This window comes from Psammomys obesus, unplaced genomic scaffold (assembly GCF_907164565.1).
Source record: "Psammomys obesus unplaced genomic scaffold, mPsaObe1.curated_primary_1811, whole genome shotgun sequence".
NCBI lineage: Eukaryota > Metazoa > Chordata > Mammalia > Rodentia > Muridae > Psammomys > Psammomys obesus.
Window position 1 is genome coordinate 63,741 of NW_026590542.1, and position 11,876 is coordinate 75,616.

The following is an 11,876-nucleotide window of genomic DNA, read 5'->3' on the forward strand; positions in this document are numbered from 1 at the left end:
AAAACCAAAACCAAACAACAACAAAACCCCAATGATGATAATAATAACAGGATTACAACGCCCTACCATTAAGTCTTTTTTTTTTTTTTTCTTTCAGAAAATGTGATATATAGCCTAGGAGTGCCTCATCCTGTCTCGGCCTTCTAAGTGGCTGGGGTTGCAAGTATGCAATCTTATGCCCTGAGGTGTTTGGGTAGTTGTTATTGTTGTTTGTTTCTTTTGGGTTTTGGGTTTTTTTTGTTTGTTTGTTTTATTGATTTCATTTATTTGTTTTTCAAGACAGGGCTTTTCTGTGTAGCCTTGGCTGTCCGGGACTTGCTTTGTAGACCTTGAACTCACAAACATCCACCTGCCTCTGTTTTCCTGAGTGCTGGGATCAAAGGCATACGCCACCATGCCCAGCTCGGTCCCCTGAGTCTTAATGCTGCTGATTTTACTCACTCTAGGCATATTTTTTGGGTGCTGAGTGTAAATCTATGGCCTTGTGTGTGGTACCCATGTGTTGTATTACTGAACCACACTTACACTTCCCTGAGTTTCTCTTAAGTGTGAATAACACCAATGCCCAGTGTGCAAGAAGAGTGAGAAAACCTCAGGACCTGTTGAAGGAATGCTGGCACCTGAGACAGTCACAGCAACATTGAATAAACACAAGATAAGCTTCTGCTAAGAACATGCAGCTAAGTGTAAACAGCTCAGACTCGTGGAGCTCATTGGAGGTACACGAGTACCTCCAAGGTGCACCAAGGTACCTCTTGGTGTTGAGGTACAGTGTTCCTACTATGTAGAGCACTACCTCCTTTAAGCCTATTTGCACCCAGCCTGTCTTGACACAGTAGTACACTCATCTGGCCCCGTGACATCAGTTAATGCACTGAGTGAGGCCTCGAAAACATGATGCTCAGCCTTTGTTTGTTTGGTTGGTTGCTGCACGGGAGTTTTTTCCACTGTTGTGCATGTGCCCCATCTCTCACCATTGCTTCCATATACCCCTCTGCATGTGTGTATGCATGAGTGTGCTGCACATGTGCACACACAAGTGCTCATTAAAGAATTTTACAACAGGAAAGTGGGCTGAATCTCCAGCAGAAAGAGCATGCATTTAGACCTGGACCATGAGGAGATGTTGGTGCTTTACGGAACTGACCCACACACAATGGTCAGAACCATTTTGTTACTGGCCCTCATCTCTCTCAATCTCTTGTCTGCCCTGTCTGCCCTCTCAAATCTACTAGAAAATGTCCTTCTCCTTGTTACTACACATCCCCAGCTGTTGTACAGGGACCTTTGTTTGACTTACTTGGATCACTACTCACCTAAATCAGATGACCTTGAACATAAAGTAGGGATCTTATGTTATTAACCTGCAAGGCTAACCTGGTCTGTAGCTTGATGGGCCTGTTTAGGTTGCTGGATTTCTGATTCCCTGAGTGGAAGCTAGCTGGGATGTTGGAAGGTCTGCCATGGATGAACTAACCTCTTGTTGTTCAGAACATGAGATACTTCCGTTAGAGTGGCATCTGGAACTACTTGCTGAAATGCATAAAAAGAGAATCATGCAGATTCTTACAAAACAAAATAAAATAGGGGAAAATTGAGTGGTCCTTAAGAATAAACCACTGTGGTGATTGTGGAGGTACACGTCTTTAATCTCAGCACCTAGGGAACAGAGGCAGGCAGATCTCTGTGAGTTCAAGGCTAGTTTACTCTACATAGAGAATTCAAATTCAGTCAGAGCTGTAGAGTGAGACCTTGTCAGAGGGGGGAAGAAGGTGTTGGGGGGCCAGGGCTGGAGCAATGGATGGCTTAGCATTTAAGAGCACTGGCTAATCTTCCGGAGGACCCACCATGCCTACCTGCCTGCTACTATGCTCTCCAATATGATGGTCATGGACTCTAACCCTCTAGAACTGGGAGCCCCAAATTAAATGCTTTCTTTTATAAGTTGCCTTGGTCATGTTGTTTTGTCATGCTAATAGAAAACTAATACACACTCCAGCAGCTGATAGCTGCCTCCTTAGAGTGAAACAGGCCAGGAAGAACTGGTAGATAATACTTAGATTTTAAATCATGTTGCCCATTCCCGGTTAACTGGTCAGATTTCAAACTTTAAAGAGTCTAAGCAGGTCCTATCTTAAAGGAAATATAAGCTCCCTTCACATAGACAGGCACAAAATGCAGCTGATGTGCTTGCTGGAGTGCTGAGATGGCAATAGAGGGCTGGGTGGAGGTTGGTGGGGGAATGATTGTTTAGACTGTGCCAGGGCCTGGGTTCCAGTCACTGAACTGAGAAGAGAAAGCTTGATGATTCAAGCCTGTGAAGGTATCCAAGGCCCCTCAATACCTGGACTGTAACTCAGATGGCATTGATGACACAGCAAGGTTTTTTTTTTGTTTGTTTGTTTAGTTTTCCTTGTTGTTGTTTTCATGACCTGAGTGAGTGGCCCTGGGTTTAGAATGCTCATCTTCTGGCATTTTCTTCAACTTCATTTCCATCCTTTGTGTAGGGAGAGACACCGAGGTGAACCTGGGGATCTGAGTGCTGCCAAGTGGTTGCTTTCATACCATGCATTTTCTCTCTGGAACAAAGGTCAGATAATTGATGTGTTATAATTTCATCTGTAAACTCATGACATCTTTAAAATCTGTCATTTTCTTTCTTTCTTTCCTTCCTTCCTTCCTTCCTTCCTTCCTTCCTTCCTTCCTTCCTTCCTTCCTTCCTTCCTTCTTTCTTTCTTTCTTTCTTTCTTTCTTTCTTTCTTTCTTTCTTTCTTTCTTTCTTTCTTTCTTTTCTCTTTTCTGCAGTGGTGGGGATTGAGGCCAGGACTCATTCATGCTAGTTGAGTACTTTCACTCATTGGCATCACATGCCTCTCATGTATTTTTCTGCTATTGTCTTTATGTTGCTTATCAGCAGCTCCTGCCTTCTACTCAAGCATATATCATTGTTCTCTTTCTTTCTTTCTTTTCTTCTTTCTTTCTTTCTTTCTTTCTTTCTCTCTCTTTCTTTTTTTTTGTTGGTTTTTTTTTTTTGCGGAGGGGAGAATTCTTTTTGAGACAGGGTTTTTCTGTGAAGCCCTGGCTGTTCTTGACTTGCTGTGTACACCAGGCTGGCCTAGACCGCACAGAGATCCTCCTCCCAAGTACTAGGATTAAAGGTGTGTGCCATCACTCCCTGCTAGCATTGTTTTATTAAACATATGTTGTGGAAAACAACAATGTCTCTGTGATGTCGAAAGAGAAGCAGTCTTAAGTAGTGAAAACAGCACTGACTTTAAATTTAAAAGTATTTGTGCTCATGAAATCTAGTCATTATTCAAGGCAGTAAATATATTTATAAGTATCTTTTTGTTTTTTGTTTTGGCTTTTCATTTGTTTGCTTGTTTATTATCATTTCCTTTTTTCTCATTGGTACTTCCTAGGAGACAGTAGATATGACAGAATAATTGGACAGAAAATTGCTTCCTGTGGGTGAGTGCATGGGAGAGGGTGTGGTCTGAGTCAGAAACTCATTACCTTAGTTAGTTTCTACCAAAATCCTAGAGGGTAGGAATTATTTTCATTAATATGAAGAAACCCAGGCTCAGAGGCTCAGTAATTTGCCTAGTTCTCAAAGCTAATATGTGAAAGAGGTAGGGTGCACACTCACATCTGGCTTCTCTTAATGCTGCCCTATATCACCAGACCTTCACCTAAATACCCATCTTCCTTGATATGTGACAACACGATGAGATGGATGGCAGCCTCTCCAGCTTCTTGGCTGGGGCTCTCCTCATAGGAAACTACTCGGTTTCTAAGTCGGGGAAACCACAACAATGGTGCCTACTCTGCTGGGGCAGATGGTTGGTGAGAGGCCGAGAGCCTGGGCTTGGTTCTATATGTCTAGGAAGAAGGTTGTTGCTAGCTCCTGGAAGATTCAGGCTCCAAATGGATGAAGGTTATTTGTGTTGGGGAAGTAGATGAAGAGAATTTGTTAGCAGGACCTTAAATGGGTCCTGCCAGAGGGGGCTTCTGCCAAGGAAAATGAAACTGACTCCAAGAACAAAACACTAAGTGAGGTGGTAAACTGTCTGGGCATTCCTCAGCAAGCCAGAACGCACTGTTCCAGAGAACAGGTCATTACAAATATGAGCATCCAGTCAGTGGAAGAAAAGGCAGCCAACTAAAGACAGTTTTTAAAATGGTGACAGATGGTCTCGTAATGAAAAGCAAGATACCCTAGACAATGTGATCCTGACCTTTTGTTTTTTGTCAGCCTCACTCTACAGCCCAAGGTGATAGCCCTGCTTCACCCTTCCGAGTACTGGGATTTCAGACAAGCATCACCATCATTTAAAATTGTTGTTTATGTGTAAGTGTATGTGCTGGCTTGTCTGTATGTATAGCATATGCACGCAGGTGACTGTAGATGCCTGAAACTACAGTTATAGGAGGTTGTGAGCCATCCGATATGGGTGCTGGGAACTGAACCTGAGTCCTCTGTAAGAGCAGCAAGATCTTTTAACTATGGAGCTATCTCTCCACCCTTACCAATCACTTGATGAAGGTCTTTCTTTCTGTTTATGATTTTGCATTTCCTTTTCTTTTTTGCCATCAAGTATTTTAATAATAGAGAAGATATAAATATGTGTAATATCAGCCCAGTGTGGTAGTACATACTTCTAATTTCAGCATTGGGAAGCCTAAGCAGGAAGATGGTATGTCTGAAGCCTCCTGGGATAGTAAATGAATGAAGCAAAATAACAGCATGATATTGTGAACATGCTCATGAATTAGTAGGCTGGCCCCTTGTATTACTTTATTTTTTTGGTCAGGTTATCCCACCCTCTGGGAATATGTATAGAGTTAGGGAATGTTTATTCCTTTGTGTGGAACTGAATCCAGAGAGCAACAGCAGTGCTTGAAGTCAGCATTGCCCTAGGTACTAAGTCTGAATAGAAAGGAGCTTCTGTAGACTAGCCTTGTGACGTTGCAGAAGGCACTCCTGTTTTCATAGTGAACAAGGCCTTCTGCCCATCTGCTAGCAGTCAAGATTGTAGATGAAATCAGCGTGGCCTGTGTCAAAATCTATTTCTATATGTTGTGACTAGCTTGAGACCACAACAGTATGGTGAGGTATCTTGAACTCCCCACTCCACTAATATCCCACTTATGGAACCTTGCTCAGAAGCCTTCTGTTGCTTCAGGAGCATGAGTACAAGTGCTGCTGAGTGGGAATTAGTCACATCCTATAGTTCACAGGAAGGTGGAGGTGAGGCCAGTGAGAAAGGCAAGCAGAGAACAGCTACTTACTTTGTGGGAGGCCAAAGGATTACATCCAAGCTGATGGGTGTTGTTGGTTATTTAATATTTACTATGATTTATCTTTTCATTAAGCAGCAGTTAGTCCTAAACCAGCTGTATACCCAAATCAACACACAGAGACTGCTTCCTACCATTCAGATTTCACCCATTGAACTTGCTTTTAGTCATATCTTGGGTCTGGTCCATCTACTCCACATGGTTCCAAGACCTCTTCTGAGGATTCTCCACTCTTCTCTCCTGCTTCTTCTCTGCCTTCCCCCACCCCTCAGACCAGGATGTCCCACTCTATCCTCTCTGTGACACAGCATTGGGGTGGTTTAACTGACAATACAGAGAACAAATGGTTGCATGTTTACAAAACTTGAGACAAGTGATGCTTAGAATAAGCACCACAATGCAATATTCAGATTGAAACCAGATAGAGGGGTAGAGAAATCAGCATTTAAATGAACAAAGGTAAATTGTATACATTCCAAAAAACATTATACTAACAGATGAGTTTGTAAAATAGAATCTGACATCTCAGCAGTGGACAAGCAGTGAGTTCTTGTGGATTATAGTGGGTGGGGATGATCCTGACAGTACAGTTGAGGACAGGACAGGCCTAAGACAAAGACCCAGGCTTAAGATCCAGGTCTGAGGCCAGTGACTTCCCAAAGTTGACCCTCACCCTCATCTACATTCTTGGAGAAGAAAATTAGGTACAAGAATAATGAGGCCTTAGGGGAGGAGGCCAGGCCTGCCGCAATTCAAAACCTATGATTTACCTCCCTGACCCTCACACCCTGAACCTAAATTTCAGGTTTTTGTTTGGCCTCTGGAAGAGTACAGCTGAGCCAGTCAGCCCTTAGTGTCAAGATGTTATGATGGCAACAGTGGGTCTTTCTGTCTGTCACTGTGGCCTGTGAACCAGGCTCATCTGTATCACATAAGAGCCCTTGCTCAAGACCATACAAAGAAGATCAAAGAGAGATGGTTCCAACTTGCTCCACTGCTTTATTGGAGCCAGCCCTGCACCTTCTGGAGACTTCAAGGCAGACCTGATGTCTAGATTCTCTCAAGTCCCTGAGCAACCCTAAGACCTGATGGATAGACATTTCCCAACCTGTGACTGAGAAAGTTGGTTACTATTGATAAACAACCTACCTTGGCACTCCTGAATCAGAGACTACCCAATCTGAGGAGTCATTACTCTGACAGACAGAGTTTTCCCTGAGTATTGTCACCAGGTCTCAGACATCAGGAGATCACCCTGGCCTGGCTACACATACTGCTGAGAAGTTTGTGGAAGGAGAAGCTGAAAAGTTAGAAGGGGCTTGCTAGCAGTGTTTCTAGAAATTTCCCTAGGACATCCTTTCCACAGACACTGACAGGCCTGTCTGGGATTGCTAAGGCATAGCCTGCTCCAGAATCAGGGGACTGGATCCTAAGAAAGGAATCCCTATTCATGGGCACATTGAGAAGGGTGGGTTGAAGTGAAAAGTGTTGGTGCCATTGCACTGGAAAGAGGAAGCAGGCTACACCAGGTGATGTCACTCCTTAACGTTAAGGGCAAGTACTTTCCACTAAAAAGGCCAGAGGGGATTTATCAAGCGGCATTGGGCAGAATCCCCCCCCACACCATTGGAAAGGGCAGGCCAACTTTCGCTAGTGGTTTCACTCTAGCCACCATAACGGCAAGTTCAGACTGAATTTTTCCCACAGGACATTTAGGAGTAAGCAGGCATAAATCTGCACCCATCTACAAGGTGGGAATAGGGCCCTTACCAAGAACCAAACATGCTATCACTTTCCCAGCCTCTGGAGCAGTGGGAAAATTAATGTTTGTTGTGGATACCACCAAGTCTGTGGCACTTTGGTATGTGAGCCTGAACTGATGAAGACGTAGGTACATAGAAAGAAAGTCTTGAAGATATTTGAATTTCTAAATATGTAAAATTTGAATCTTAGATATTCAAATTGTCTTCAATTCGAGCTGCATCTCTAAATTTTGGGTGGTTTAATTATGTTATCCAGATTCCCCCCTCCTTTTCTTTTTTGCTCAAGCTAGTTTGAGTTGAGTTTCTGATGAGTTTGCTTACTATCAGTAGTTGCTTACTTATTGTCAAGGAGCATGGTAATCCCCGCCCTGGCCTCTGCCCTTCTGATGCTGCCAGACATGTTTAATCTTGACCTTAGGGTCATCTAGGACCATTAGTGTTCTGGTACAATCTGCATCTGGCCTGGAAATGCCCACTCTTAAGGTTAGCTGAGTGTCTCTAGCTCTGAGCTTGCCCAATATTGGCTTATGCATATTGCGAATCTGATAAGGTCTGTTTAGTGATTTTGGATCTTCATTTTAAAAAGTGTCCTTAGTTTGAACAACTAACTATTGCTGGCTTAGGAATCCTGTTAACCATATCCTTCAGAAACCATTTTTGCCTCCTCTGAGAATTTTTTTCCCCAGCAACCTGAGTTCATGTGAACTTCAACAGTCTTCTAACAAAGGGAGCCTCAGTTAGGCTGTGGAACTTATGATGTTGCACACAATGAAAAAAACCTGGCCCTATAACTCCTCTATTGTCGTATTTTTATGGCCCACACATCCTGAGCTTGTGGTCTTAGAAGACCCTCATGATCTGTATCTGCACCTTCCACACAGAGGACACTAGATAACATCTCTCACTGACAGTTTGTTTTTATCCTACTGAGCAAGAGCTGAAAGTAGCGGATTCTAATGTAGTTTTTCATTTTTAATGGATTAAGGCCAAAGGCCAGAAGATAGGTGATGAAGCACTTAAGATTCAGTTTCCCCATCTGCAAATGTAGAACTGATTTTTGTAGATGCAACAGAAACTTCTAGGTATTGCAACCTCTAAGACTGGGGGCAGAGGTTTTCTGTTAGAGTGCCCACTGTTAGGAGCAGTGCTGAATGATGTTTGGTCTCACGGGATGTTGGGGCCTGTTCATAGTCTCTTCCCTCATAAACCTGCAGCTGTCCTACTTTATGTATGATGCCCTTCTATCTTCTTCAAGAAGATCTAATTTCTCCAGCAGAACCTAGAAATATTCTGTCACTTTCTCCCTCTCAGAGTAACATAGCTCTGATTCTGAGCTCATCACAACCTTCCTAGAATAGGATTAACACTTCCGTGCCTTTCTTACACTTGTATTGGTCAGTGGAATTTGAATGACAAATATCCATGTAACTTCCAGGTGATACCTTTAGAGGGGAGGATCGTGTCCACATCATCTTTACTACTTACTGCAATGTTGATATATCGAGACACCTTTGACAGAGTAGATGAGGCCAGCTCTACAACTGTCAGAGCAACAAGATGGAAAGAGCCTGGGATTCTGATACTTTTGCAGATTAGAACTGTCACCCTAGCTGAAATTTTACATGAGGAAAAATGGAACATATTTGCTTTAGTCATGCTCTAAGGGGTTTGATCATGGTAGATGAATCATTATGACATCCAGGAAACCATTTTTGCCTTTAAGCTAGCAGCCTCAATTGGAAATATGGTTGAGCTCCATTGGGTTGATGCTCACACAGTCTTGATCAGAATTCTTGGTGTAAAACACATCTTAGCAAGAGATGGAACCATCAGAAACAGTGTCCACAGACTCTGTTGAAAAACAAGCCACTGCTGTTGCCTCCTTGTCTTGACATTCTGAGTTTCATTTCATATCATGATAAAAATGTACTGCTTCAAAGAGACAAAGCCCACAGGAGCAATGACTGTGGTAAAGTCACCTTTCCTACGTCACTCCTCACTCAACATCATGTGTGCACAGAACAGAAGATCTACAAGTGCAGCAAGGACCACAAATCCTTCATTGACAGCCACAGTTGAGAACGCCATCATCAGGTCATCTTAGAAAAGGAGTTCCTGTGCCTCGTACACAAGAGGATACCAGGCATCATTCTAGTGTCCCCATTTAACAAAGTGCTCATCCAGGAAAAAGGTGCTACTGAGGTCATGAGTGTGATAAAGGTTTCAGTGAGAGCTCAAACCAAAGAGTGCACATGGGCGAGAAGCCCTACCGGTGCGACACATGTGGGAAAGGCTTCAGCTGCTGCTCAGATCTCAAAATCAACTGCTGCTGAGTGCAAACTGGAGGGAAACCTTATAGGTTGTGATGTGTGGGAAGGGCTTCACAATGTGGGCAAAACTCTCCGAGATAACTCATACAGGTGAGAAGCCATATAAATGTGGAGAGTGTGGCAAAGGCTTTAGTTGTAGCTCAAGCCTTTGTACACACCAGAGAGTCCACACTGGGAAAAAACCATATAAGCGTGGGAAGTGCTTCAGCTTGAGTTTTACCCTTAATATCCATCAGCATGTCCACACAGGAGAGAAGCCATATAAGTGTGAAGCGTGCAGGAAGGGTTTCAGTTTAGTCTCAATCTTAAAAAGCCACCAAGTTATCCATACAGGAGAGTGGCCATTTCACTGCAATGTGTGTGGAAAATGCTTCAGTTAGAGCTCGAGTTTTCAAGCCCACACTGGGAAAAAAACATAAAGATGTCATGTGTGTGGGAAGCACTTTACCTGGACCTTGAGCCTTCACAGTCACCAGAATGTTCACACAGGAGAGAAGCCCTATGTGGGAAAAGCTTCTGTCATGCCAAAACTGCTCACCAGAGAGTCCATACCAGTGAGAAAACATTCACATGCAATGTGTGCCAGATACAGTTCAGTCAGGCCTCGCATCTCCAGTCCCACCATACACCATACACTGCTCCCCCCCATTCCAAGAAGCCCTACAAATGCAACACACATGGGAAAACCTTCAGCCTGAGGTACTGTCTCAAAGTCCATCAGAAAATTCACACTGGGGACAAGACATTAAAGTGTGAGGACTGTGGGAAGGAATTCAGGTGGAGCAAGGCACTTAGTACTTACCGGAGAAATCACACAGGATAGAAACCCTATACATGTCAGCAGTGTGGGAAGGGCTTCAGCCATGCTTCAAACTTCCACAGATACCGTAGAGTCCACACAGGAGAGAAACCGTACACATGTGAGCAGTGTGAGAAAGGCTTCAGTCAGGCCTCTTCCTTCCACACACACCAAGGAAACCCTACACATGCCAGCAGTGTGTAAAGGGCTTCTGTCAGGCCTCACCCACAGGCACGAGAGGGTCCACACTGGGGAGAGACCTTATATCTGCAGCATCTGCTCTAAGGGCTTCAGTCAGAGAGCACAACTTGTCTACCACCAGAGGGTCCACACTGCAGGGAATATCTAGGTTTGTTCTGCTGTCAGGTGGGCTCCATGCTGCTGATTGTTAAATGCTCCCCCTAAACCCAGAGGCTTCGGGAGACTTCACAGGGGACTGTATTTTGTTTTGTTTATGTATTTGCCCTCAACTCACTCTCCTACTGGATTCATTATGCAAAGGGAAGATAGTATTTTAGTATGGAACTTCTTAGTATACAAGCAAAAGAGAATGGATCTTCTTATACAAACAAAATAAAAAAAATTAAAGACTTATATAGACATGGTTTCTGATTTAGTTATAAAAGGAAGAATTATTCATTGTCAGGAACAGACCCAACAGAAATTGTGCCTCACACTAATGCTGAGATTATGAAATGAGTAATCAATGAAGATTGACAAAGAGCTTGTAGAAACTGTTTGTGAGAAATTAACAACAAATATTGTATAAACAAGTGACTTCAGTTTATAAAAAGAACTAATTGGAATCTTCCCCACATAATAAAAAGAACACCAATTCCTAAAGGTCTTACATTTTATACTAATGCAAATAAGCCTGTAATGGCTGGGTATAAGGCAGAAAAAATAAGCAAGGTAATTGAAAGCTCATATTATTTAGTTAAAATATCAGAGTTGTATGACATTCTTATGGTTTTATTAGATTTTTATCAAATTTTTTTTTTGGAGACAGGGTTTCTCTGTGAAGTCTTGGCTGTCCTGACCTTGCTTTGTAGACTAGGCTGGCCTAAAACTCAGAGAGATCCTCCTGCTTCTGTCTCCCTGAATGCTGGGATTATAGGCCTTTTCCAGCATGGCTAGCTTGACTATCTTAATATAGTTATTGATTCTCAATATGCATAAAAAGCAGTTTTGCATATAGAAACTGCTGAACGTAGTGATTCAAAATTAACTTCACTGTTTCTTTAATTATGACAAGTAATAACTGATAGATATCATCTATTGTATATAACACATATCAGTTCCCATACAGATCTAACAGGTCCTCTAACACATGGTAATGATGAAATTGATCAGCTATTGATAGGAAATGTTCTAGAAGCTTCAGAATTTCATAAAAAACACCATGTTAATAGCAAAGGTTTAGAAAGGGATTTTTTTTTCTGTCACTTGAGAACAAACCAAGGAAATTATAAGAAAAGTCCTATTTGTTCTTTGTATAACCATACTCTATTAACCTGCATTTCTAGTTAAATGAAACAAAGGCTGAGCCTGGGCCTGAGAATTCACAGTAATAATGGCACACATAAGCAGAAATAGGGTATAAGGTCCTGTCTTTGTCCCCTCTGGGGATATATTTTTGGCCTGAGTCACTAAGGCTTTAAGGGCTCTCAAGTTAGGGGGGGA

At 42.7% G+C, this 11,876-nt stretch overlaps 1 pseudogene; it reads left to right on the forward strand.

Moving 5' to 3' along the window:
* The first annotated feature begins 674 nt into the window (after positions 1–674).
* On the forward strand, positions 675–10,542 carry LOC129677229 (zinc finger protein 235-like; annotated as a pseudogene).
* Positions 10,543–11,876: the final 1,334 nt, after the last annotated feature.